The sequence below is a fragment of the Oncorhynchus clarkii genome, chromosome 9 (genome assembly GCF_045791955.1).
Source record: "Oncorhynchus clarkii lewisi isolate Uvic-CL-2024 chromosome 9, UVic_Ocla_1.0, whole genome shotgun sequence".
Classification (NCBI taxonomy): domain Eukaryota; kingdom Metazoa; phylum Chordata; class Actinopteri; order Salmoniformes; family Salmonidae; genus Oncorhynchus; species Oncorhynchus clarkii.
Window position 1 is genome coordinate 16,296,294 of NC_092155.1, and position 25,637 is coordinate 16,321,930.

At 41.4% G+C, this 25,637-nt stretch overlaps 1 pseudogene; it reads left to right on the forward strand.

Moving 5' to 3' along the window:
- LOC139417475 (GTPase IMAP family member 8-like) lies at positions 1 to 19,814 on the forward strand (annotated as a pseudogene).
- Positions 19,815 to 25,637: the final 5,823 nt, after the last annotated feature.

A 25,637-nucleotide genomic window follows, 5' to 3' on the forward strand; every position in this document is an offset into this window, starting at 1 on the left:
ATAACACATGCAGGTTACAACACGCCATCCCTTCACACAGCTAAATAGACTGTTTTAAGTTCACATTCTGTCATTTGAGCAGAGGATACTTGTCTATATGAGAAGATGTCTTCATTGTCTGGTGAGTGTCTGTTAAATAGAACATATTTTATAATTCAATAACATTATGGGGTGGTTTCCTGGTCAGAGCTTTAATTAAACCAGGACTAGGCTCTTTCTGCACTATTGCTTATCTTCACATTACTGACTTCTAGACTATGGAGTCCTTGACTAGAGGAACTAGGTGCAGGTGATGTGAGGTTGTTTCAGAAGCCTGGGACGGACTACAAATATTTAAGTGTCAAACGGCGGAAAAGTGGCACATTTATATGGTTTAGTGGATTATATGGGATAGTTTATGATTTTGGCAGTGAGGCCCTTTATCTACTTCCCCAGAGTCAGATGAACTTGTTTTGCTAAGTAGCGTTAGTGCAATGACTGGAATTGCTAACATGCTAGCTGTTCCTGTAGACTTCCAGTCATAGCGTTAACACTAGTTAGTATTGGCTCGCGAAACGACCTATTAACTTCCTTCATATTTGACGCAGATACATAAAAAAATATATCCACGAGTTCATATGAATCTGGGGAAGTAGATACAATTATTTGACGATGCCGAAAAGTCCCATTAAAGTTTGACCCTGCAATTCAAAATGTTGTATTTAGCCTGCTACAAATGAGAAGTGTACAGGAGGAGTCTCACCATAGAGATACTTTATAGAGAATCTAGGAAGATCCATTTAGTTAAAAAAGTGGGACATTTTCTCTTTACTTAAACTAGATACAATATAACAGAAAGACAGAAGTTGCTCAGAAAGTTCCTATGTTCCTTCACTCTTTTGGATCAAACCAATAGTCAAGTTTGCTTAAACAGAAAAATATTGCACTTGTTCGACAAGGATGGACAGTGAGTATCTTCTTATTCATTGTTTATAGTTTATGGGGGAATTGTGACATGTAGTTTTGTTGATTCATGTAGTTATTGTTCATGAACTCATTTTCATTAAAGGGGCAACCAGCAGTTACTTTTGGAGATTTAATTAAATTAATGATATGTACAGTGCCTTGCGAAAGTATTCGGCCCCCTTGAACTTTGCGACCTTTTGCCACATTTCAGGCTTCAAACATGAAGATATAAAACTGTATTTTTTTGTGAAGAATCAACAACAAGTGGGACACAATCATGAAGTGGAACAACATTTATTGGATATTTCAAACTTTTTTAACAAATCAAAAACTGAAAAATTGGGCGTGCAAAATTATTCAGCCCCCTTAAGTTAATACTTTGTAGCGCCACCTTTTGCTGCGATTACAGCTGTAAGTCGCTTGGGGTATGTCTCTATCAGTTTTGCACATCGAGAGACTGAAATCTTTTCCCATTCCTCCTTGCAAAACAGCTCGAGCTCAGTGAGGTTGGATGGAGAGCATTTGTGAACAGCAGTTTTCAGTTCTTTCCACAGATTCTCGATTGGATTCAGGTCTGGACTTTGACTTGGCCATTCTAACACCTGGATATGTTTATTTTTGAACCATTCCATTGTAGATTTTGCTTTATGTTTTGGATCATTGTCTTGTTGGAAGACAAATCTCCGTCCCAGTCTCAGGTCTTTTGCAGACTCCATCAGGTTTTCTTCCAGAATAGTCCTGTATTTGGCTCCATCCATCTTCCCATCAATTTTAATCATCTTCCCTGTCCCTGCTGAAGAAAAGCAGGCCCAAACCATGATGCTGCCACCACTATGTTTGACAGTGGGGATGGTGTGTTCAGCTGTGTTGCTTTTACGCCAAACATAACGTTTTGCATTGTTGCCAAAAAGTTCAATTTTGGTTTCATCTGACCAGAGCACCTTCTTCCACATGTTTGGTGTGTCTCCCAGGTGGCTTGTGGCAAACTTTAAACGACACTTTTTATGGATATCTTTAAGAAATGGCTTTCTTCTTGCCACTCTTCCATAAAGGCCAGATTTGTGCAATATATGACTGATTGTTGTCCTATGGACAGAGTCTCCCACCTCAGCTGTAGATCTCTGCAGTTCATCCAGAGTGATCATGGGCCTCTTGGCTGCATCTCTGATCAGTCTTCTCCTTGTATGAGCTGAAAGTTTAGAGGGACGGCCAGGTCTTGGTAGATTTGCAGTGGTCTGATACTCCTTCCATTTCAATATTATCGCTTGCACAGTGCTCCTTGGGATGTTTAAAGCTTGGGAAATCTTTTTGTATCCAAATCCGGCTTTAAACTTCTTCACAACAGTATCTCGGACCTGCCTGGTGTGTTCCTTGTTCTTCATGATGCTCTCTGCGCTTTTAACGGACCTCTGAGACTATCACAGTGCAGGTGCATTTATACGGAGACTTGATTACACACAGGTGGATTGTATTTATCATCATTAGTCATTTAGGTCAACATTGGATCATTCAGAAATCCTCACTGAACTTCTGGAGAGAGTTTGCTGCACTGAAAGTAAAGGGGCTGAATAATTTTGCACGCCCAATTTTTCAGTTTTTGATTTGTTAAAAAAGTTTGAAATATCCAATAAATGTTGTTCCACTTCATGATTGTGTCCCACTTGTTGTTGATTCTTCACAAAAAAATACAGTTTTATATCTTTGTGTTTGAAGCCTGAAATGTGGCAAAAGGTCGCAAAGTTCAAGGGGGCCGAATACTTTCGCAAGGCACTGTATCTATTGATTATTGACGAATATAACATATATATGAGCTTAGTTCAACTGTCGCACCCCATCAAAACCCCAAATGCACAGCTTGTTTCACTCCAAAGTTTGTCAACAATGTAAATGTAATCAAATATTGTTTATCCTCATAACATGGTTAAAACTATGGGCCCACCCCTCAGCTGTTTACCAATGCAGAGGTTTGGTGAGACTATTTTTCCATTAAGGACTCTAGCTTTAAAGTATTATTTAAGGTACAATTCTTTACAAAAAATTAGTTAACAATTAATGGGATCCTTTAGAGATCTTTGTGATTATACATGCATATTACTATAAACAATATGTCCAGTGTGTTAATGAAAATACATTTAAGTCATAATGACAACCCCTCCTCCCTATAGAGTCAAACCAAAGGAGGATTGTGCTGCTGGGGAAAACAGGATGGGGCAAAAGCAGTGCAGGAAACACCATCTTTGGAGGAGGAGATGAAGAGTTCAAGATAGACAGTTCAGCCAACTCTGAAACACACAAGTGTGAAACAAAGACCAAGATCATCAATGGAAGAAAGCTCACTGTAGTAGACACACCTGGACTCTTTGACACAAACATCCCTGAAGAGGAGCTGAAACCTGAACTAGTGAGATGTATTGTAGAGTGTGCTCCGGGGCCACATGCCTTTCTCATTGTGCTTAAAGTGGGAAAGTACACAGTCCACGAGGAACAAGTCATTGCAGAAATTGAGGAATGTTTTTCACCAGAGGCCTTCAAATATGCCATAGTTCTCTTCACTCATGGTTACCAGCTCAAAGGTAGAGCCATTGATGATTTTGTGAAAACTAACAAGAAATTGAATGAGCTTGTGAAGAAATGTGGTGGCCGCTGTCATGTCATTGATAATGAATTCTGGAACAACAGTCAGCAGGGTCAGTACAGCAACCAGTACCAAGTAGCAGAGTTACTCAACACCATAGAGGAGATGATGAGAGAGAACAGAGGAGGATGTTACACCAACGAGATGCTCAAAGCAGTGATGCGGGAAATAAAAGTAGAGATAGAAAGTATTACAGAGGAGTCAAAAGGCCAGAAGTCACCGGAAGAGATCAAAGAACAGGCCACTGAAAATGTGTGGAAGAGACTCCTGATCAAATTGACAGGGATAGCAACAGGTACAATAGTGGCAGCTCTCCTTGGGGTTGCAGGGGCAGTAGCATTAGTTCGCTCAGTACTTGGTAAGATTCCCACGGTAACTGAACTTGCAGCAGGAGGACTAGGAACAGCAATAACAGTAAGCATAGCTGGAGGAGTTGTTGCTGGGGGAGCAATAGGAGGGGGGATGATAGGAGCTGCTGCAGCAGAGGATGCAGAGACACCAGGAGAGGTAGTAAAGAAAGCAGCTGAGGCAGTCTGGGAAGTGGGTAAGTATATCTTGGAGGAGGGAAATGGTGTTTTGGACAGTGTAAGAAGTGTGTCAGAGGGGTACAGCAAACTGAGTTTGAGTGAAGAAAAGAAGTAGCAGGAGCACTCTAGGTATTCAGAAAACACAGGTGAAATGAGTCAATGAGTGTTAACAACCTCTGTTTCAATAGTTTACTAAACACAACAGTCAGTACCATACCACAGAAGAAGAAAAACTGTTCAAACAAATAACCATTTCAGACAAATCAAACCTGTCATGTCATTGTTTTAACATAATTACAGTAGCACATTTTTTATTTCAATGTTTTACAGAATTACACTAGCACATTTTTGATTGCTAATTTCAAATGATTAAAAGACAAATAATTTCCTTTCAATGTAAATCATGTAATGAGTGACATGAAAAAAAGCACACACAAAAAGAACACGATATATAACATGAATGATTATAACATGTCATTATAACAGTGTATGAGTTGAAAGAACTGGAGACAGAGAAGTGGCTCATAAAATTGTATTTCCCAAGGCATAGATTTGTCACGCCCTTACCTTAGTTATCTTTGTAGTCTTTATTATTTTGATTAGGTCAGGGTGTGACGAGGGTGGTTTGTTTCGTTTTTGTATTGTCTAGGGGTTTTTGTAAGTCTAGGGGTTTTTGTAAGTCTAGGTGTTTATATGTCTGTGGTTGCCTGGATTGGTTCTCAAGCAGAGGCAGCTGTTTATCGTTGTCTCTGATTGGGGACCATATTTAGGTAGCCATATTCCTTGGGTAGTTTGTGGGTTCTTAGTCTATGTTAAGTTGTCTGTCTGCATTAGCCGTAATAGCTTTACGTTATGTATAGTTTTGTTCAGTGTTTGATCTTCCATTAAAAGAAGTATGTACGCTTACCACGCTGCGCCTTGGTCTCCTCTATACGACGACCGTGACAAGATTTGATATCAGGGTTTCCCTTTTTACAGCCTAATAGCTTATAGTTCATGGAAATGTAGTCAGTGACATCACCTCAATTGTAAAAATATTGACTTTATTTACAAAAAAATCTTGCTGACTTATTTGATTACTATGATTCATTTTGTATTTACTCTTTTAAATGATTACAGAAGGATTGTGTTAAGGCTTGTATTCCATACTCTGTTGATTAGAATTGCTTGCCAAAACAATAAAAGAGCTCAAATCTAATTTTATTGGTCACATACATGTGTTTAGCAGATGTTATTGCGGGTGTAGTGAAATGCTTGAGCTTCTAGTTCCGACAGTGCAATAATATCTAACAGGAAATATATAACAATTTAACAACATATACCCAATACACACAAATCTAAGTAAGGAATGGAATTAAGAACATAAATATATGGACGAGCAATGTCAGAGCGGCATAGACTAAGATACATTAGAATAGTATAGAATATAGTATATACATATGAGATGAGTAATGCAAGATATGTAAACATTATTAAAGTGACGTAATTAAAGTGACTAGTGTTCCATTTATTAAAGTGGCCAATGATTTCAAGTCTGTGTATATAGGCAGCAGCCTCTCTGTGCTAGTGGTGGCTATTTAACAGTCTGGTGGCCTTGAGATAGAAGCTGTTTTTCAGTCTCTCGGTCCCAGCTTTGATGCACCTGTACTGACCTCACCTTCTGGATGATAGCGGGGTGAACAGGCAGTGGCTCGAGTGGTTGTTGTCCTTGATGATCTTTTTGGCCTTCCTGTGACATCGGGTGCTGTAGATGTCCTGGACGGCAGGTAGTTTGCACCCGGTGATGGGTTGTGCAGACCGCACCACCTTCTGGAGAGCACCGCGGTTGTGGGCGGTACAGTTGCCATACCAAGTGGTGTAAAGCCTAACAGGATGCTCTCCATTGTGCATCTGTAAAAGTTTGTGAGGGTTTTAAGTGACAAGCCACATTTCTTCAGCCTCCTGAGGTTGAAGAGGCGCTATTGCGCCTTCTTCACCACAATGTCTGTGTTGCAGCTTGTCAGTGATGTGTACGTTGAGGGACTTAACTTTCTACCTTCTCCGGGGCGGCAGGGTAGCCTAGTGGTTAGAGTGTTGGACTGGTAACCAGAAGGTTCCAAGTTCAAACCCCGCCGTTCTGCCACTGAACAGGCAGTTAACCCACTGTTCCTAAGCCGTCATTGAAAATAAGAATTTGTTCTTAACTGACTTGCCTAGTTAAATACATTTTAAAAATGCTGTCATGTGGATGCTGGGGGATGCTCCCTCTGCTGTTTCTGATCATCTCCTTTGTTTTGTTGAGCGAGAGGTTATTTTCCTGGCATCATACTCCCAGAGCCCTCACCTCCTCCCGTTGTTGGTAATCAAGCCTAGTTAGTCGTCTGCAAACTTGATGATTGAGTTGGAGGCATGCTTGGCCACACAGTCATGGGTGAACAGGGAGTACAGGAGGGGGCTGAGTACGCACCCTTGTGTGAACCCAGTGTTGATGATCAGCGAAGTGGTGGTGTTGTTTCCCACCTTCACCACCTAGGGGCGGCACGCCAGGAAGTCCAGGACTCAATTACACAGGGCGGGGTTCAGACCCAGGGCCTGAGCTTAATGATGAGCTTGGAGGATACTATGGTACTATGGTAAAAGCTTAACGGTTGGACAACATGGCTACTGGACTAGAATACTGGTGTGTTTCAGCAAAAGGTAAATCAATTAAACTACTGATGAACTGCTAAAGAAACACAGCGACCTATGTTTTTTTAATGGACAAAAGTCTTTAAAGTAAAAAAATATATACGATTATTATGTATTATTTTCTCTTCTAAATGATTTCTCAATTTTAGGACTGTGGAATAAGTATTCCATATTCTGTTGATTTATCTATTTATAAAACAGGAGTGTATCACATTTGTCAGCAATTATTATGAATCTACACCACACAACAGCAGTACCGTGGCTCTCTCTTTCTGTCTATCTGGCAGAACACCTCCCACTCTCTTCTGAGAAATCAAAACTGATCGGAATCTCGTCTCTCTCTGATGCTACTGTTTACTGGGTTAATAAAATATTTTAAAAGGTTTAGATTGGGTTTTGTGTCTCTCACTCATACTCTATCAACTGATAGTTCTGAAGGTGCGTACGTACATCTTACTATGATTGGCTATAACATTCATTTATTTACTTCTACAAAACTGACAAACATTGTAAAGTTCACATTTCCCCTTTTTGTCACACCTATTAATTTCCCTCTTTCTTTCCCTAAACCCCCCACCATCTCTCTATCTGTCTCTCTCTCCCTCTCAGTCTCTCTCTCCCTCTCAGTCTCTCTCTCCCTCTCAGTCTCTCTCTCCCTCTCAGTCTCTCTCTCCCTCTCAGTCTCTCTCCCTCTCAGTCTCTCTCTCCCTCTCAGTCTCTCTCTCCCTCTCAGTCTCTCTCTCCCTCTCAGTCTCTCTCTCCCTCTCAGTCTCTCTCTCCCTCTCTCCCTCTCAGTCTCTCTCTCTCCCTCTCAGTCTCTCTCTCTCCCTCTCAGTCTCTCTCTCTCTCCCTCTCAGTCTCTCTCTCTCTCTCTCTGTCTCTCTCCCTCTCAGTCTCTCCGTCTCCCTCTCCGTCTCTCTCTCCGTCTCTCCCTCTCCGTCTCTCCCTCTCAGTCTCTCCCTCTCAGTCTCTCCCTCTCAGTCTCTCTCTCCCTCTCAGTCTCTCTCTCCCTCTCAGTCTCTCTCTCCCTCTCAGTCTCTCTCTCCCTCTCAGTCTCTCTCAGTCTCTCTCTCAGTCTCTCTCAGTCTCTCTCTCAGTCTCTCTCAGTCTCTCTCTCAGTCTCTCTCTCTCTCTCTCTCTCTCTCTCCTCTCTCTCTCTCCCTCTCAGTCTCTCTCTCTCCCTCTCCCTCTCAGTCTCTCTCTCCCTCTCAGTCTCTCTCTCCCTCTCAGTCTCTCTCTCCCTCTCAGTCTCTCTCTCCCTCTCAGTCTCTCTCTCTCCCTCTCAGTCTCTCTCTCTCCCTCTCAGTCTCTCTCTCTCCCTCTCAGTCTCTCCCTCTCCCTCTCAGTCTCTCCCTCTCAGTCTCTCCCTCTCAGTCTCTCCCTCTCAGTCTCTCCCTCTCAGTCTCTCTCTCTCTCTCCCTCTCAGTCTCTCTCTCCCTCTCAGTCTCTCTCTCCCTCTCAGTCTCAGTCTCTCTCTCCCTCTCAGTCTCTCTCTCCCTCTCAGTCTCTCTCTCCCTCTCAGTCTCTCTCTCCCTCTCAGTCTCTCTCTCCCTCTCAGTCTCTCTCTCCCTCTCAGTCTCTCTCTCCCTCTCAGTCTCTCTCTCCCTCTCTCCCTCTCAGTCTCTCTCTCCCTCTCAGTCTCTCTCTCCCTCTCTCCCTCTCAGTCTCTCTCTCTCCCTCTCAGTCTCTCTCTCTCCCTCTCAGTCTCTCTCTCTCCCTCTCAGTCTCTCTCTCTCCCTCTCAGTCTCTCTCTCTCTCCCTCCCAGTCTCTCTCTCTCTCTCTCTGTCTCTCTCCCTCTCAGTCTCTCCGTCTCCCTCTCCGTCTCTCTCTCCGTCTCTCCCTCTCCGTCTCTCCCTCTCAGTCTCTCCCTCTCAGTCTCTCTCTCCCTCTCAGTCTCTCTCTCCCTCTCAGTCTCTCTCTCCCTCTCAGTCTCTCTCTCCCTCTCAGTCTCTCTCTCCCTCTCAGTCTCTCTCAGTCTCTCTCTCAGTCTCTCTCTCAGTCTCTCTCAGTCTCTCTCTCAGTCTCTCTCAGTCTCTCTCTCAGTCTCTCTCTCTCTCCCTCTCTCTCTCCCTCTCAGTCTCTCTCTCTCCCTCTCAGTCTCTCTCTCTCCCTCTCAGTCTCTCTCTCTCCCTCTCCCTCTCAGTCTCTCTCTCCCTCTCAGTCTCTCTCTCCCTCTCAGTCTCTCTCTCTCCCTCTCAGTCTCTCTCTCTCCCTCTCAGTCTCTCCCTCTCAGTCTCTCTCTCTCCCTCTCAGTCTCTCTCTCTCCCTCTCAGTCTCAGTCTCTCCCTCTCAGTCTCAGTCTCTCCCTCTCAGTCTCTCCCTCTCAGTCTCTCTCTCTCCCTCTCAGTCTCTCTCTCCCTCCCTCTCAGTCTCTCTCTCCCTCCCTCTCAGTCTCTCTCTCCCTCCCTCTCAGTCTCTCTCTCCCTCCCTCTCAGTCTCTCTCTCCCTCCCTCTCAGTCTCTCCCTCTCCGTCTCTCCGTCTCTGATAGATTGTGAAACAGCCAGACATGGGCTGGGCATGTGTCTGACTCTACCTGTTTTTACTGTGTGTGTGTGTGTGTGTGTGTGTGTGTGTGTGTGTGTGTGTGTGTGTGTGTGTGTGTGTGTGTGTGCGCGCGCGTGCATGGGTGGGTGCGTCACACTTATCTTTACGGCAAGGAGGGGTCATTTCCTGTTGAAAGAGAAAGTAAAATAGAGTTTCCTAGTGTTAATTCTTTATAAACATTCAACTCAATAGGATACTCTTCAGTACTTCATGAATGTAGATATTTTTGTATTTTTCAAACAAAATCTTGCAGCATTTAATCTCAAGGGTCTCAACACCTACAAACAAAATTCATCACACAACTCTAACCTTTGTTTGGTTTTTTGACTGTCATATAATCAAGATCAGTGTTACTGTATGACATGTCATGTAGTTATGGTGAACTACAGAGAGACCAAGAGACAATGGCTGTGTCATTCCAGGAAGATGTTCAATCCCCTCTGCTCTCATTTACTCCCCTTCACAGATCTGATAGGACTGGATATGGGAAAGCAATATGGTGGAAACTAGATGGAGCTATTGCTTACACCTTACCAGTTGTCTCAGATCTGTGAAGCGGAGTGAACGAAGGCAGAGGGCAAGGAACTTCTTCCTGTCATGAAACATGCAGCCACTTGTGGGGCGGGGGAGATTTTTGACATTTATTTTGGCACATTCGACATAGCACATGAAGGTTTCAAAACGCCATTGCTTCCTCATAGCTAAATAGATTGTTTTAAGTTCACATTCTGTCATTTGAGAAGAGGATACTTGTCTTCGTGAGAAGATGTCTTCATTGTCTGGTGAGTGTCTGTTAAAAATACATTTTTTTTTTTTTAGATTATATTATGGGGTGGTTTCCTGGTCAGAGCTTTAATTAAACCAGGACTAGGCTAATTCAGCTACTATTGCTTATCTTCAGATTACTGACTTCTAGACTATGGAGTCCTTGATTTAATGAACTAGGTGCAGGTGGTTATGATGTGAAAAGTTGGAAAAGTGGCATGTTTTAGATTTGGGTTGGGCAAGCAGAGTGAATTAGAGGCAAACAAAATACTTTAATTTAAACATTGATATGTTTTTTAATGATTATGTTTCAACACATTCTGTTTTTTCTATTATGTTAAATTGCTTTGTTTCCAGAAATATAATTAACTAACTTTTTACTCTAAAAACCATTTAAAATTGTCAGACAAACATCCAAAACAAAACAAAAAAAACAAAAAGGGGAACAAGGAAGTGATGCGTCTATTTTCTTTAAGGTCTCACTTCAGCTCAAACAAACTCCATTAGCCATGTGCTCTCATCAAATGAAGCCGTTACATGCTCAGACAAAAACTGGGATCCACCATGAATGTAACCATGAAATGTTTACTCTTTATAAACATTAAATTCAATTGGTTAATCTTCAGTGCTTCATGAATGTAGATTTTTTTAAATATTCCAATCTCAACAGTATTTTCTCTAAACAATACATGCAAAAGGTTATTTAATCTAAACAGCTAAAGGTAATTGGTAATTAAAAGGTAAAAGGTAATTGTGTAAATTGTGCACCAATAATTAATTTTAAAAGCCTGTTATGTTAAATGAAGTGCCCTTTAATATAGACCACTTGGAGAATTCAAAAAATCTGACTTGCATGACTAAAGACTTGCAAAAGTGCACAAAATTATGCATTTTGACATTTCCTCCGTGCACACTGTGACTTTTAGGAAGATTTTAATGCATTTAACCCCAACATTTCTTCATGTTTTCACCATCATTAAAGCACTAGTTATGTTGTTGCTTTGACAAAGTCATTTCTGAAGAGTATTATTTATTTCATGTGATTATTGATTCAATTACGTCTATCCCTCATTTTATAGGGAGGGTTTGGGATTTTGGCAATGAGGCCCTTTATCTACTTCCCCAGAGTTAGATTAACTTTTTTTGCTAAGTAGCGTTAGTGCAATGACTGGAAGTCCTGTAGACTTCCAGTCATTTCACTAACACTTGTTAGCATTGGGTTGCAAAACGACTTCCTTCATATTTGACGCAGATACATAAAAAAAGTATCCACGAGTTCATATGAATCTGGGGAAGTAGATACAATAATTTGATGATGCCAGAAAGTCACATTAAAGTTTGATCCTGAGATTAACACTTTTATTTATTCTGCTTCAAATGAGAAATGTACCAGAGTCCTCTGTGGTAGCAGAATCAGAATCCTTTAGGTAACATTGATAAATAAGATGTTTATCAATTTTCATAAAGTATGCTTATGTGGGTAAAAGTTACTTGGGGACCAGAGAGGGGAGAGGTCAGGTTAGGTTAGTCTTATCTGTGAATGTGTCTGTAACTATTCCTAAACCATGTGAAGGGATGGTGTGATTAATGGGGAACCAGTTAGGTTGGCTCCACAATGTCTGTGTGCCAGTCACTCCTCTCTGTAAGCTTGTCCAGGAGGGGTTGTATTTGTTATGGGAGTATCTAGAAATTGACTATTGATATATGCCATTGGATGAGGTAATGTTTTGGTTCTAAGTGGTACCAAGAACGAGATAAGAACTTCGGTTTAGGAGAGGGCAAACTGAACGATAATTTATAGCTAATGCTGTCTGGCTATTGGATACTCCTTTTTCTGGTAAAAGGTTCTTTGTGTAATGTTCCTAAGATCTGTTATTTGTCATGTGAGTTTAGATGGGTGTGTCTTTGCTATAAAGGTTCTCAGTTGCCATTATGTTGACACTCTCGGAAAATTCATTTATAGACACTGAATTGATCTGAGATTCACAGGGCTATGTGAAGCTCATATAATTAAAGATGGACTTTATGATAACTCTGACTTGTGTGGTTTGCTCTCTCATGATTTGGTAATACAGGACATTTCCACGACACATCTCACCAGAGATACTTTACAGAGAATCTAGGAAGATCCATTTAGTTAACAAAGTAGGACATTTTCTCTGAACTTAAACTTTAGATTCAATATAACAGAAAGTCAGTGAAGATGCTTAGAGAGCTCCTATGTTCCTTCACTCTTTTGGATCAAACCAATAGACACGTTTACTCATACAGAAAAACACTTGTCGACAAGCACGGAGAGTATATTCTTATTCATTGCTTGTAGTTCTGTTAGCAATTGCATCATGTAGTTTTGTTGATTCATATATTTATGTATATATTTTTATTTCACCTTTATTTAACAGGTAGTTGAGAACAAGTTCTCATTTACAACTGTGACCTGGCCAAGATAAAGCAAAGCAGTGCGACACAAACAACAACACACAGTTACACATGGAATAAACAAGCAGGAATTGGCTTTGGGGGTGACTGCCGGAGTGCATGCTACGGGTGGGTGCTGCTATGGTGACCAGTGAGCTGAGATAAGGCGGGGCTTTACCTAGCAAAGACCTAGATGACCTGGAGCCAGTGGGTTTGGCGACAAATATAAAGCGAGGGCCAGCCAACGAGAGCATACAGGTCGCAGTGGTGGGTAGAATATGGGGCTTTGGTGACAAAACGGATGGCACTGTGATAGACTGCATCCAATTTGCTGAGTAGAGTGTTGGAGACTATTTTGTAAATGACATCGCCGAAGTCAAGGATCTGTAGGATAGTCAGTTTTACGGGGGTATGTTTGGCAGCATGAGCGAAATAGGAAGCCAATTCTAGATTTCATTTTGAATTGGAGATGCTTGATATGAGTCTGGAAAGAGAGTTTACAGTCTAACCAGACACCTAGGTATTTGTAGTTGTCCACATATTCTATGTCAGAACCGTCCAGTGTAGTGATGCTGGACTGGTGGGCAGGTGCGGGCAGCGATCGGTCGAAGAGCATGTATTTAGTTTTGCTTGCATTTAGGAGCAGTTGAAGGCCACGGAAGGAGAGTTGTATGGTATTGAAGCTCGTCTGGAGGTTTGTTAACACACTTTCCAAAGAAGGGCCAGAAGTATACAGAATAGTGTCGTCTGCGTAGAGGTGGATCAGAGAATCACCAGCAACAAGAGCGACATCAATGATGTATACAGAGAAAAGAGTCAGCCCAAGAATTGAACCCTGTGGCACCCCCATAGAGACTGTCAGAGGTCCGTACATCAGGCCCTACGATTTGACACACTGAACTCTGTCTGAGAAGTAGTTGGTGAACCAGGCGAGGCAGTCATTTGAGAAACCAAGACTGTTGAGTCTGCCGATAAGAATGTGGAGTCGAAAGCCTTGGCCAGGTCGATGAATACAGCTGCACAGTATTGTCTCTTATCGATGGCGGTTGTGATATCATTTAGGACCTTGAGCGTGGCTGAGGTGCATCCATGACCAGCTCGGAAACCAGATTGCATAGTGGAGAAGGTACGGTGGGATTCCAAATGGTCGGTGATCTGTTTGTTAACTTGGCTTTTGAAAACCTTAGAAAGGCAGGGTAGGATAGATATAGGTCTGTAACAGTTTGGGTCTAGAGTGTCTCCCCCTTTGAAGAGGGGGATGACCACGCAGCTTTCCAATCTTTGGGGATCTCAGGCGATACGAAAGAGAGGTTGAACAGGCTAGTAATAGGGGTTGCAACAATTGCGGCGGATACTTTTAGAAAGAGAGGGTCCAGATTGTCTAGCCCAGCTGATTTATAGGGGTCCAGATTTTGCAGCTCTTTCAGAACATCAGCTATCTGTATTTGGGTGAAGGAAAAATGGGGGAGGCTTATGCAAGTTGCTGTGGGGGGTGCAGAGCTGTTGACCGGGGTAGGCGTAGCCAGGTGGAAACATGGCCAGCCGTAGAAAAACGCTTGTTGACATTCTCAATTATCGTAGATTTATCGGTGGTGACAGTATTTCCTAGCCTAATTGCAGTGGGCAGCTGGGAGGAGGTGCTCTTATTCTCCACGGACTTTAGTGTCCCAGAACTTTTGGGAGTTTGTGCTACAGGATGCAAATTTCTGTTTGAAAAAGCTAGCCTTAGCTTTCCTAACTGCCTGTGTATATTGGTTCCTAACTTCCCTGAAAAGTTGCATATCACAGGGGCTATTCGATGCTAATACAGTATGCCACAGAATGTTTTTGTGCTGGTCAAGGGCAGTCAGGTCTGGAGTGAACCAAGGGCTATAACTGTTCCTGGTTCAAATTTTTTTTGAATGGGGCTTGCTTATTTTTAAGATGGTGAGGAAAGCACTTTTTAAGAATAACCAGGCATCCTCTACTGACAGAATGAGGTCAATATCCTTCCAGGAAACCCGGGCCAGGTCAATTATAAAGGCTGAAATGTTTAAGGGATCATTTGACAGTGATGATGGGTGGTCATTTGACCGCAGACCCATTACGGATGCAGGCAGTGAGGCAGTGATCGCTGAGATCCTGGTTGAAGACAGCAGAGGTGTATTTGGAAAGCAGGTTGGTCAGGATGATATCTATGAGGGTGCCCGTGTTTACGGATTTGGGGTTGTACTTGGTACAGTGCCTTGCGAAAGTATTCGGCCCCCTTGAACTTTGCAACCTTTTGCCACATTTCAGGCTTCAAACATAAAGATATAAAACTGTATTTTTTTGTGAAGAATCAACAACAAGTGGGACACAATCATGAAGTGGAACGACATTTATTGGATATTTCAAACTTTTTTAACAAATCAAAAATTGATAAATTGGACGTGCAAAATTATTCAGCCCCCTTAAGTTAATACTTTGTAGCGCCACCTTTTGCTGCGATTACAGCTGTAAGTCGCTTGGGGTATGTCTCTATCAGTTTTGCACATCGAGAGACTGAAATCTTTTCCCATTCCTCCTTGCAAAACAGCTCGAGCTCAGTGAGGTTGGATGGAGAGCATTTGTGAATAGCAGTTTTCAGTTCTTTCCACAGATTCTCGATTTGGATTCAGGTCTGGACTTTGACTTGGCCATTCTAACACCTGGATATGTTTATTTTTGAACCATTCCATTGTAGATTTTGCTTTATGTTTTGGATCATTGTCTTGTTGGAAGACAAATCTCCGTCCCAGTCTCAGGTCTTTTGCAGACTCCATCAGGTTTTCTTCCAGAATGGTCCTGTATTTGGCTCCATCCATCTTCCCATCAATTTTAACCATCTTCCCTGTCCCTGCTGAAGAAAAGCAGGCCCAAACCATGATGCTGCCACCACCATGTTTGACAGTGGGGATGGTGTGTTCAGCTGTGTTGCTTTTACGCCAAACATAACGTTTTGCATTGTTGCCAAAAAGTTCAATTTTGGTTTCATCTGACCAGACCACCTTCTTCCACATGTTTGGTGTGTCTCCCAGGTGGCTTGTGGCAAACTTTAAATGACACTTTTTATGGATATCTTTAAGAAATGGCTTTCTTCTTGCCACTCTTCCATAAAGGCCAGATTTGTGCAATATACGACTGATTGTTGTCCTATGGACAGAGTCTCCCACCTCAGCTGTAGATCTCTGCAGTTCATCCAGAGTGATCATGGGCCTCTTGGCTGCATCTCTGATCAGTCTTCTCCTTGTATGAGCTGAAAGTTTAGAGGGACGGCCAGGTCTTGGTAGATTTGCAGTGGTCTGATACTCCTTCCATTTCAATATTATCGCTTGCACAGTGCTCCTTGGGATGTTTAAAGCTTGGGAAATCTTTTTGTATCCAAATCCGGCTTTAAACTTCTTCAGAACAGTATCTCGGACCTGCCTGGTGTGTTCCTTGTTCTTCATGATGCTCTCTGCGCTTTTAACGGACCTCTGAGACGATCACAGTGCAGGTGCATTTATACGGAGACTTGATTACACACAGGTGGATTGTATTTATCATCATTAGTCATTTAGGTCAACATTGGATCATTCAGAGATCCTCACTGAACTTCTGGAGAGAGTTTGCTGCACTGAAAGTAAAGGGGCTGAATAATTTTGCACGCCCAATTTTTCAGTTTTTGATTTGTTAAAAAAGTTTGAAATATCCAATAAATGTTGTTCCACTTCATGATTGTGTCCCACTTGTTGTTGATTCTTCACAAAAAAAATACAGTTTTATATCTTTATGTTTGAAGCCTGAAATGTGGCAAAAGGTCGCAAAGTTCAAGGGGGCCGAATACTTTCGCAAGGCACTGTATGTGCGAAAAAGATTTATACACGGGACACAACAAGACGAAGACAAAGACGCCTGACTGCTACGCAATCTTGGATTATCATGATCTAGTTATTGTTAATTAACTTTTAAGCACACATTTTCATTAATAGTGCAATCAACAATTAATACATACAGTTAGACTTAAGTTATTTATATGTACCCATTGATTCTTGAAATATATATCTTATGTCTCATGAGCTTAATTCTCCTGTCATACCCCATCAGAACTCAATATATATAGTTATGCTTGTTTTACTCTGTTTGTAAACAAGGTAAACGTGAACAAATACTGTTTAGCCTCAAAACATTGTTAAAACTATAATTTTGGTCAGATAGTATCAACTATTACAGATAGTAATTTGAAAGCGGTTACATTTCTGCAGGCCAGTCCCTCAGCTGTTTTCCAAAGCAGAGGTGGGGGTGACCACTTTACCATTGGTTCAATTAAGGACTCTAGCTTTAATGCAATGTTGAAGATACAATTATTTTCCCATTCTTTTATTAATTAATGACACAGGGATCCTTTAGAGATCTTTGGGATTATACATGTATATTACTATAAACAATATGTCCAGTGTGTCCATAAAAATATATTTAAGTTATAATGACAACCCCTCCTCCCTATAGAGTCAAACCCAATGAGGATTGTGCTGCTGGGGAAAACAGGAAGTGGCAAAAGCAGTGCAGGAAACACCATCTTTGGAAGAGGAGAGGAAGAGTTCAAGATAGGTCGTTCACCCAACTCCGAAACACACATGTGCGAAACAAAGACCAAGGACATCGATGGAAGAAAGCTCACTGTAGTAGACACACCTGGACTCTTTGACACAAACATCCCTGAAGAGGAGCTGAAACCTGAACTAGTGAAATGTATTGTAGAGTGTGCTCCGGGGCCACATGCCTTCCTCATTGTGCTTAGAGTGGACAGGTACACAGTCCACGAGGAACAAGTCATTACAAAAATTGAGGAATGTTTTTCACCAGAGGCCTTCAAATATGCCACAGTTCTCTTCACTTACGGTGGGTGACCAGCTTCCTGAAGGAAAAACTATTCAGGATTTTGTGAAAACAAATATGAAACTGAACAAGCTTGTGGAGAAATGTGGTGGCCGCTGTCACGTCATCGACAACAAATACTGGAACAACAGTCGGCAGGATGAGTACAGGAACAACCAGTACCAAGTAGCAGAGCTACTCAACACCATAGAGAAGATGGTGAGAGAGAACGGAGGAGGGTGCTACACCAACGAGATGCTCCAAGAGGCAGAGAGATTAATAAACGCAGAGATAGAGAGTATTAGAGAGTCAAACAGCCAGATGTCAGAGGAAGAGATTGAAAAACTATCCAAGGAAAGAGCGAGAAAGAAACTCCTGATCAAGTTGTCAGGGGTAGCAACAGGTGTAGTGGTAGGAGCTCTACTTGGGGTTGCAGTGCCATTAGCAATAGTACTCTTACTTCTTGCAAAGCCATTGGGACAATTAAGTACAAAAGTAGCAGCAGCAACAGCAGCAAAAGTATCAGGTGTAGTAGCAGGAGGAGTAGCAGGAGGAGTAGCAGGAGGAGTAGCAGGAGGAGTAGCAGCAGGAGTAGCAGCAGGAGCAGGCGGGGCAGCAGGAGCAGTAGGAGGAGTAGCAGCAGGAGGAACTGTAGTTGCGGTGGAGACCGGAGGAAGCATTGGAGTTGGTGCAGGGTTAGGCATAGCAACAGGGTTTGTTATTGGGACAGGAGCATTAGTAGGAGCAATAGGAGGGGGGGTAGTTGGAGCTGCGGCAGCAGAAGATGCAGAGACACCAGGAGAGGCAGCAGAGAAAGCAGCTGAGGCAGTCCTTAAGAAGGGTAAGGGAATCTGGGTGGAGTGTAAAGCAGACTTGGTGGAGAGTAATGGAAGTGTGGAGAATGTAAGAAATATGTCAAAGGGGTACAGGAAACTGAGCTTAAGTAATGAAAAAATGTAGCAGGAGCACTCTAGGTATACAAATAAATAATTAAGGGTGATCACAACCTGTATTTCAATAGTTTTCTCAACACACCAGTCAGTGCTCTACACACCAATCAGTACTGTACACACCAGTCAGAACTATACACACCAGTCAGAACTATACACACCAGTCAGAACTATACACACCAGTCAGTACTATACACACCAGTCAGTACTATACACACCAGTCAGTACTATACCACAGAAGAAAAAAACAAGAACAAAAACAGTTTTAATGTCTTGTGAAAGTTAAGTAACAATTCAAACAAATCCCCAAAAATGTCAGACAACTCAAACATTATAGCATGTTATTGTTTAAAAAGAATTACAGTAGAATATAAGTAGAATATATTTGATTTCAATGTTTTAACAGAATTACAGGAGCAAATGTTGGATTGCTATTTTCAAATTATTAAAACATTTCCTTTCAATGTAAATTATATAAAATGAAAAATACCACACAAAAATACCACATTTTATGTAACATGCATGATTACATCATTGTCATTATAATGCTGTATGTTTTGAAAAAATTGGAGACACAGAGAAGCGACTCATAAAATCGTATTTACCACAATGTTGATTTTATATCAGGGTTTCCCTTTTCACAGCTTACGAGCTTTTAGTTTATGTAAGTGTAGTCAGTGACATCTGCTATTACCAGCATTGTGGAAATGTTAAGTTTATTCACTCAAAAATCTTCCTATTTTTTATGATCACTATGGTATTGTCTGTATTTACTATTTTTAATGATTGAGACTTTAGGAATGCAGACTGGCATGTATTCTACACCCTGTTGATTGAATTACTTACAAACAAAATAAAATGGTTCATTGTTCACAATCTGTTGGATATACATGTGTACATTAAAACAATCATTTATCAAAAGCATAAGAGGTATTTCGAGCATATCAGAGTTTTCCTTATTCAGTATCTTGTTCAGGGCAGCTCTATCGCGAAGGCAGATAGTAATGTGAAAGTTTAAGTTTAGGCAAGAAATGTGATTGCTTGCTTGAACTCAACCAATTCCAATCATCCTGTTATAAGAGCAGATCTGCCTCAAGGGCAGAAAATGAATGTGATTGTTTAAGTTTAGGCACAAGGAACCCATGTGTTGATGTGAATGATAGAGACGAAGCCTTGAATAGAAAGAGTCTGTAGCAACCCAGAAGGCTTTGGAATGTGTTTGATGAAGGAGAGAAGATCGACGTGTTGATATAGGGAAGATAGATGAATAGCTGTGGATTAGGTGGAGGGGTTGAGATCAGGAGGTGAGGGGTGAGGTCAGTTCCTCTAAGGGAGTAATCAGGGTTAGTATCTGGTTACCTTCCTTCTCTTGGGCATAAACTAAGGATTGGAGAGAGGGAGTGTCTTAAGTAGGATGTATTTAAACTGTGATGTGAGAAATGTTTTGCTGTCTGATTACAGCTGTACAGAACCTTTTGGAAGAATTAAACTTGGTTAAAGCTTCTCTAGTGTCCGTGGGTTATTTACTCTGAAAAATAAGAAGCTAACAGATGGCGTTGCGAGCAGGGTTCACCACGATTTATAGTCAAGGCATGGAGTCCAGTTTAGTGGAGTGGAGCGGAGCTGGCAACAAACAAAAGGTAGGCTAAGTTCCTATATCTGTTTCCACTCATTTTGACATCTTGGGGAGATGAGAATCGTTGGCTGAACTAATTATGGGATACGGACCTGGAGAGCCTAAGTTTAATACTATAGGCCCATTGTGTAACGACCGGTCTGAGAAGAGTTATGACCGGCAATAAAAGGTTGTTTATAAATGTATGTTCTAACAGGGGTGATGGGTGCGGAGTTGATCAACTGGAATTTGAGCCTTAATCTCAAAGTAAGCACTGGGGTCAGTCATTCCAAATTCGGGTTGGATAAGTTATAAATGTTTTCGTTGTGATTGGGATACTGAGAGAGAGAATGGCTAAAGCACGATGAGGGGCTGGGGCGCTGATAACATTTATGTGGCAGAGAGAGTTTCCAGAAACTCCCTTCACGTGTCATCGTGAAGGGAGGTAATTTGTTTGGGCGAATCAATGGATGACAGTTTAGGACAACCATGAAAGTTTTTTTTTGTTTTACCCTGTATTCAGAGTTTCTATGTTACATTGCATCATACTCACTTTTGTTGCCAGCAGTTTAGATATTAATGGCTGTGTGTTGAGTTATTTTGAGGGGACAGCAAATTTACACTGTTATACAAGCTGTACTCTCACTACTTTACATTGTAGCATTGTACAAGTGCCATTTCTTCAGTGTTGTCACATGAAAATATATACTCAAATATTTACAAAAATGTAAGGGGTGTACTCACTTTTGTGACATACTGTATATAACTGTGATGTGAGAAATGTTTTGCTGTCTGATTACAGCTGTACATAACCTTTGGAAAGAATTAAACTTGGTTAAAGCGTCTCTGGTGTCCTTGGGTCATTTACTCTGAAAAATAAGAACCTAACACTACATTCCTAAGGAAAATAATGTACTTTTAACTCCACACATTTTCCCTGACACCCAAAAGTACTCGTTACACTTTGAATTCTTAGCAGGCAGGATCCAATTCACTCACTTATCAAGAGAACATCCCTGGTCATCCCTACTTCCTCTGGCTGACTCATTAAACACACATGCTTCATTTGTAAATGATGTCTGAGTGTTGGAGTGGCCCCTGGCTATCCATAAATGAATAAAAAAACAAGAAAATGGTGCCGTCTGTTTTGCTTAATGTAAGGAATTTGAATTATTTACACTTTCACTTTTGATCTAAAGTAAATGTATCAAAAGTCAATTTAATTTCTCAAATATACTTAAGTATATTTAAAACCAAATACTTATACCATTTTACTCAAGTATTATTTTACTGGGTGACTTTCACTTATACGTGAATAATTTTCGATTATGATAATTCGGTACTTTTTCCAACACTGGCCTGGTGTAACCAGCCTGATCGCCGTGTTTGCCATTCTATTTCACTTTACATACTGTATGAGTCTGGCAATACTCCTCATTGAAACATTTTGAGCCTATTATTGTAATGAGGGGTATTATTCAAACTAACTTGACAGTGATTAGATCATCTTCAACCAATCAAAGGATAGCCCATTTCAAAGCACATTGTTTGGTAACGTAGGATTTTGCCCTAAACCCACCCATTGTTTTTGAGAAGATTCTGATTGGACCGGCAATTTTCTAACTTATTCCAAACACCCATCCATTGGAGAAAGACCAAACTGATGTGTGAAGTGAAACAGAATAGTGAACACAACCTGTCTCCTAGCAGGGCATTTTTTTATTTTACTCTGAGGTCGCTGTAAGCTCCACCCACTGACTGTTGAGATTTCATCCAACCAATCACATTAATTCAGACGTTCCCTCAGAACAACATTGAATAAGAAACTGCACTGAGCTATTTAGAAGTCTAGAGTGTTGGTTGCCATGTCTGTCATGGCTATACAGTGCCACCTACTGTCATCATTGCTATATAGTGATATATACTGGCATCATTGATATACAGTGATATCTACTGGCTATATGAAACTTTACCTTGGTCTTTTCTGACTCCAACATGACCAAGCTTTCAAATGCATCACCTCCGCCATCTTCTCCAGCCTGCTTGGTTGAACAACTGATGTAGCCTACAATGCATATAACACAATGGCTGTGATGTGACTGATATTTTTGTCGTGCAACAACACAACCATTGTGCGGTGTCACCACCACACTTGTGTAATTATCTTTGTGCAGAATAAATGTAATATAAAACACTTCCTGGTCCTGTTAAGACTTTTGTTAAGCCGTTTTCCCTACATTTTGCCCCAGGTGGGTCAGCCCAATAGCAATTTGAGTTTCAGCCAATGAGCTTCAGCCCAATATGAGTGACAGCTAGATAGATGCACATGACACATCCACAGCAGAGCAAAGAGAGAGAGCAATGACATGGTGCACGTAACAACTTTCGGGGATCACTTTTGGTTCGAAAGTGCTATTTCAGAACTACAGGCTAAAAAGTATATAAACGTATGGGAGAATCTGTTTAACCAAGACACCTTGAGTGTCAGGTTGAGGTTCTATGCTAATGTCCACTGATACTATACACAAGCTCTAATTCTGATGAGTGTATTAATTCAAATAATTAAGTAATGACGCAAGGATCTTTTCGGCCACTCACATTTTATTAACATTAAATGGATTTCATTTGATGAAAAGTGAGTAGAGCAGCGAAGAAAAATAAAAAATGAAATGAAAGTTGAACCCCTTGGTAAAAAATACAAAACAAACTTATTAAAACACCTAGCAACCTTACCAAAAGATTTGAGCCTTTTGGTACTGTACAATGGTTCTGGAATGACTGTTACAGGAACCAGGGTTCGAGTCCAAGTCAGGATATCCCCATAATTAACTAGACAGAGTCAGGAGTTGGATAACACCATTGAAAGCATGTCCCGGCAAAGTTTTAGACCGTTCATTTTTCAGAGGCATAGTTCTGCCATTTTTCATAATTGATGTCCTAGCTGAAATACAGTGCATTCAGAAAGTATTCACACCCATTTCATTTTCCCACATTTTGTTGTGTTACAGTCAGATTATTACATGGTTTAAATTGAGATTGTTGGTCTGGCTGGAACATGGCTGACGTTTTTCATTCTCCCAACCACTATTTTGTTATTTTTTTTGCATTTTGTTTAAGTTATTTTTGAACTTATTGTGTACATAATGTTGCTACTACCGTCTCTTATGACCGAAAATAACTTCTGGACATCAGAAAAGTGATTACTCACCGCGGACTGGAAGAAACGTTTTCCTTTAACGAGTCCGACGAGAAGGATATCCTGCTTTCACTGGAACAGGCCAAGATGAAAGAAAAGACCGTGGAAAAGGTGACACAGTCAGATCTCTACAAGTGCATAGGGCGCAGGGGTATTCAACTCTGACCCTACGAGGTTCGGAGCCTGCTGGTTTTCTGTTCTACCTGATAATTAATGGAAGACACCTGGTGTCCCAGGTCTCAATCAGTCCCTGATTAGAGAGGGTCATTGAAAAAATGCAGTGGAACTGGCTTCGAGATCCAGCGTTGAGTTAGAAGGGCGTAGGGTTTAGGGGTCAATTTGGGATTAATCCCTTATGTGTGGAAACCTGTGTTATGTTCCTCATCCACCATCAACCTAGCCTAGTGATCAGTCTGGTTTCACCAGGCTACCACCAACATGTCTCCTAGCGAGGCCTTTTTCCTTTTCACTCTCAGAGGTTGCTGTAAGCTCCATCCACTGACTATTGAGCTTTCATTCAACCAATCACATTAATTCTGCCCTGGAGGCAGACCTGCAATTAGAACAAAATTGAGTAAGGAAAACTGTAGTGAGCTATTTAGAAGTCTGGAGTTTTGGTTGCTGTCACGACTTCCGCCGAGTTCGGTTCCTCTCCTTGTTCTGGCGGCGTTCGGCTGTCGACGTCACCGGTCTTCTAGCCATCGCCAATCCAACTTTCATTTTCAATTTGTTTTGTCTTGTTTTGTATTCCCACACACCTGGTCATAATTTCCTCATTACATGTTGTGTATTTAACCCTCTGTTCCCCCCAAGTCTGCGTGTGTAATTGTTTATTGTTGAGGTTGGCACGCTTCCGGAGGGTTTATTTTATTACCCGTGCAGCCTGTACTTTGTACTTGTGTTTGTGTACTTTATGCTACCTTACTGGTTCGTTGGGCATTTGTTTTGTGACGCAATTGCTTTCTGTGCAAATTATTGCCTTAGTAGTGCTTTGTCCACTCATCTCTGCTCTCCTACGACTGACTTCGATGCACCAGATACACTCACCTCTTGACAGTTGCCTTGTCTATCATGGCTATACAGTGCCGCCTACTGTCATCATTGATATATAGTGATGTCTGCGGTCATCATTGATATATAGTGATATCTACTGTCATCATTGATATATAGTGATGTCTGCTGTCATCATTGATATATAGTGATATCTACTGTCATCATTGATATATATTGATATCTGTCATCATTGATATACAGTGCATTCAGATTGTATTCAGACCCCTTGACTTTTTCCACATTTTGTAATGTACTCCAAATTGAGCTTGTGTTCTTGGGGACCTTCAATGCTGCAGAAATGTTTTGGTACCCTTACACAGATCTGTGCCTCGGCACAATCCTGTCTCGGAGCTCTGTGGACAATTCCTTCGACCTCATGGCTTGGTTTTTGCTCTGACATGCACTGTCAACTGTGGGACCTTATATATACAGGTGTGTGCCTTTCCAAATCATGTCCAATGAATTGAATTGACCACAGGTGGACTCCAATCAAGTTGTAGACACATATCAAGGATGATCAATGGAAACAGGATGCACCTGACCTCAATTTCGAGTCTCATAGCAAAGGGTCTGAATACTTATGTAAATAACGTATTTCTGTTTTTTATTTTTTATAAATGTGCCAAAAATTCAATAAAGCTGTTTTCACTTTGTCATTATAGGGTATGGTGTGTTTAATACATTTAATTTAATACATTTTAGAAAAAGGCTGTAACGTAACAAAATTGTTTTTTTTACAGCAGTAATTTTGCTGTGTAACTGCAGTTAGAGTGCAGTTAAACTGCAGCACACTGCAGTTATTCTGAAATTACTGCGTCCAAAATACCACAGTTTACTGCAGTTACTGCACTTTTACTGCAGTTTCAAAACTCCAATCTTTTTTTGTAAGGGCCATCTTTCAGGGAGTCCCTTGTGTAAAGAGTAGGGAGTGTTACCAACCCTAATCCTAACCCTAACTTAACTCTTAACCATAGCCCTAACCATAACCATGATCTTAACTCCCAGACCTTCCAGTTGTGGTGTAACCTGAGGAAGTTTGAGCAGAGGATGGGCTGCCAGTACCTGACCCATGAGGGAGACATCACGCCTCTATCACTTCCCCTGGACCTCCGGGCATGACGGCAGCCCCTGTGACCCTAGGCCCAAACGTTCAAAGCTGGTTGGACAAGATAGCTACTGTATTTGTATTTGTATTTATTATGGATCCCCATTAGCTGTCGCCAAGGCAGCAACTACTCGTCCTGGGGTCCAGAGAAATTAAGGCAGTTTATTCCATTTCAATGTGTGTGTGTGTGTGTGTGTGTGTGTTGCTTTACAGTCCCAAAATAAGGTGTTTTTGAATCTGTTTTTAATTTTTTAATTTAATTTTTTATTTTACCCCCTTTTTCGTGGAATCCAATTGTTAGTAGCTACTATCTTGTCTCATCCCTACAACTCCCGTACGAAGGTTGAAAGTCATGCGT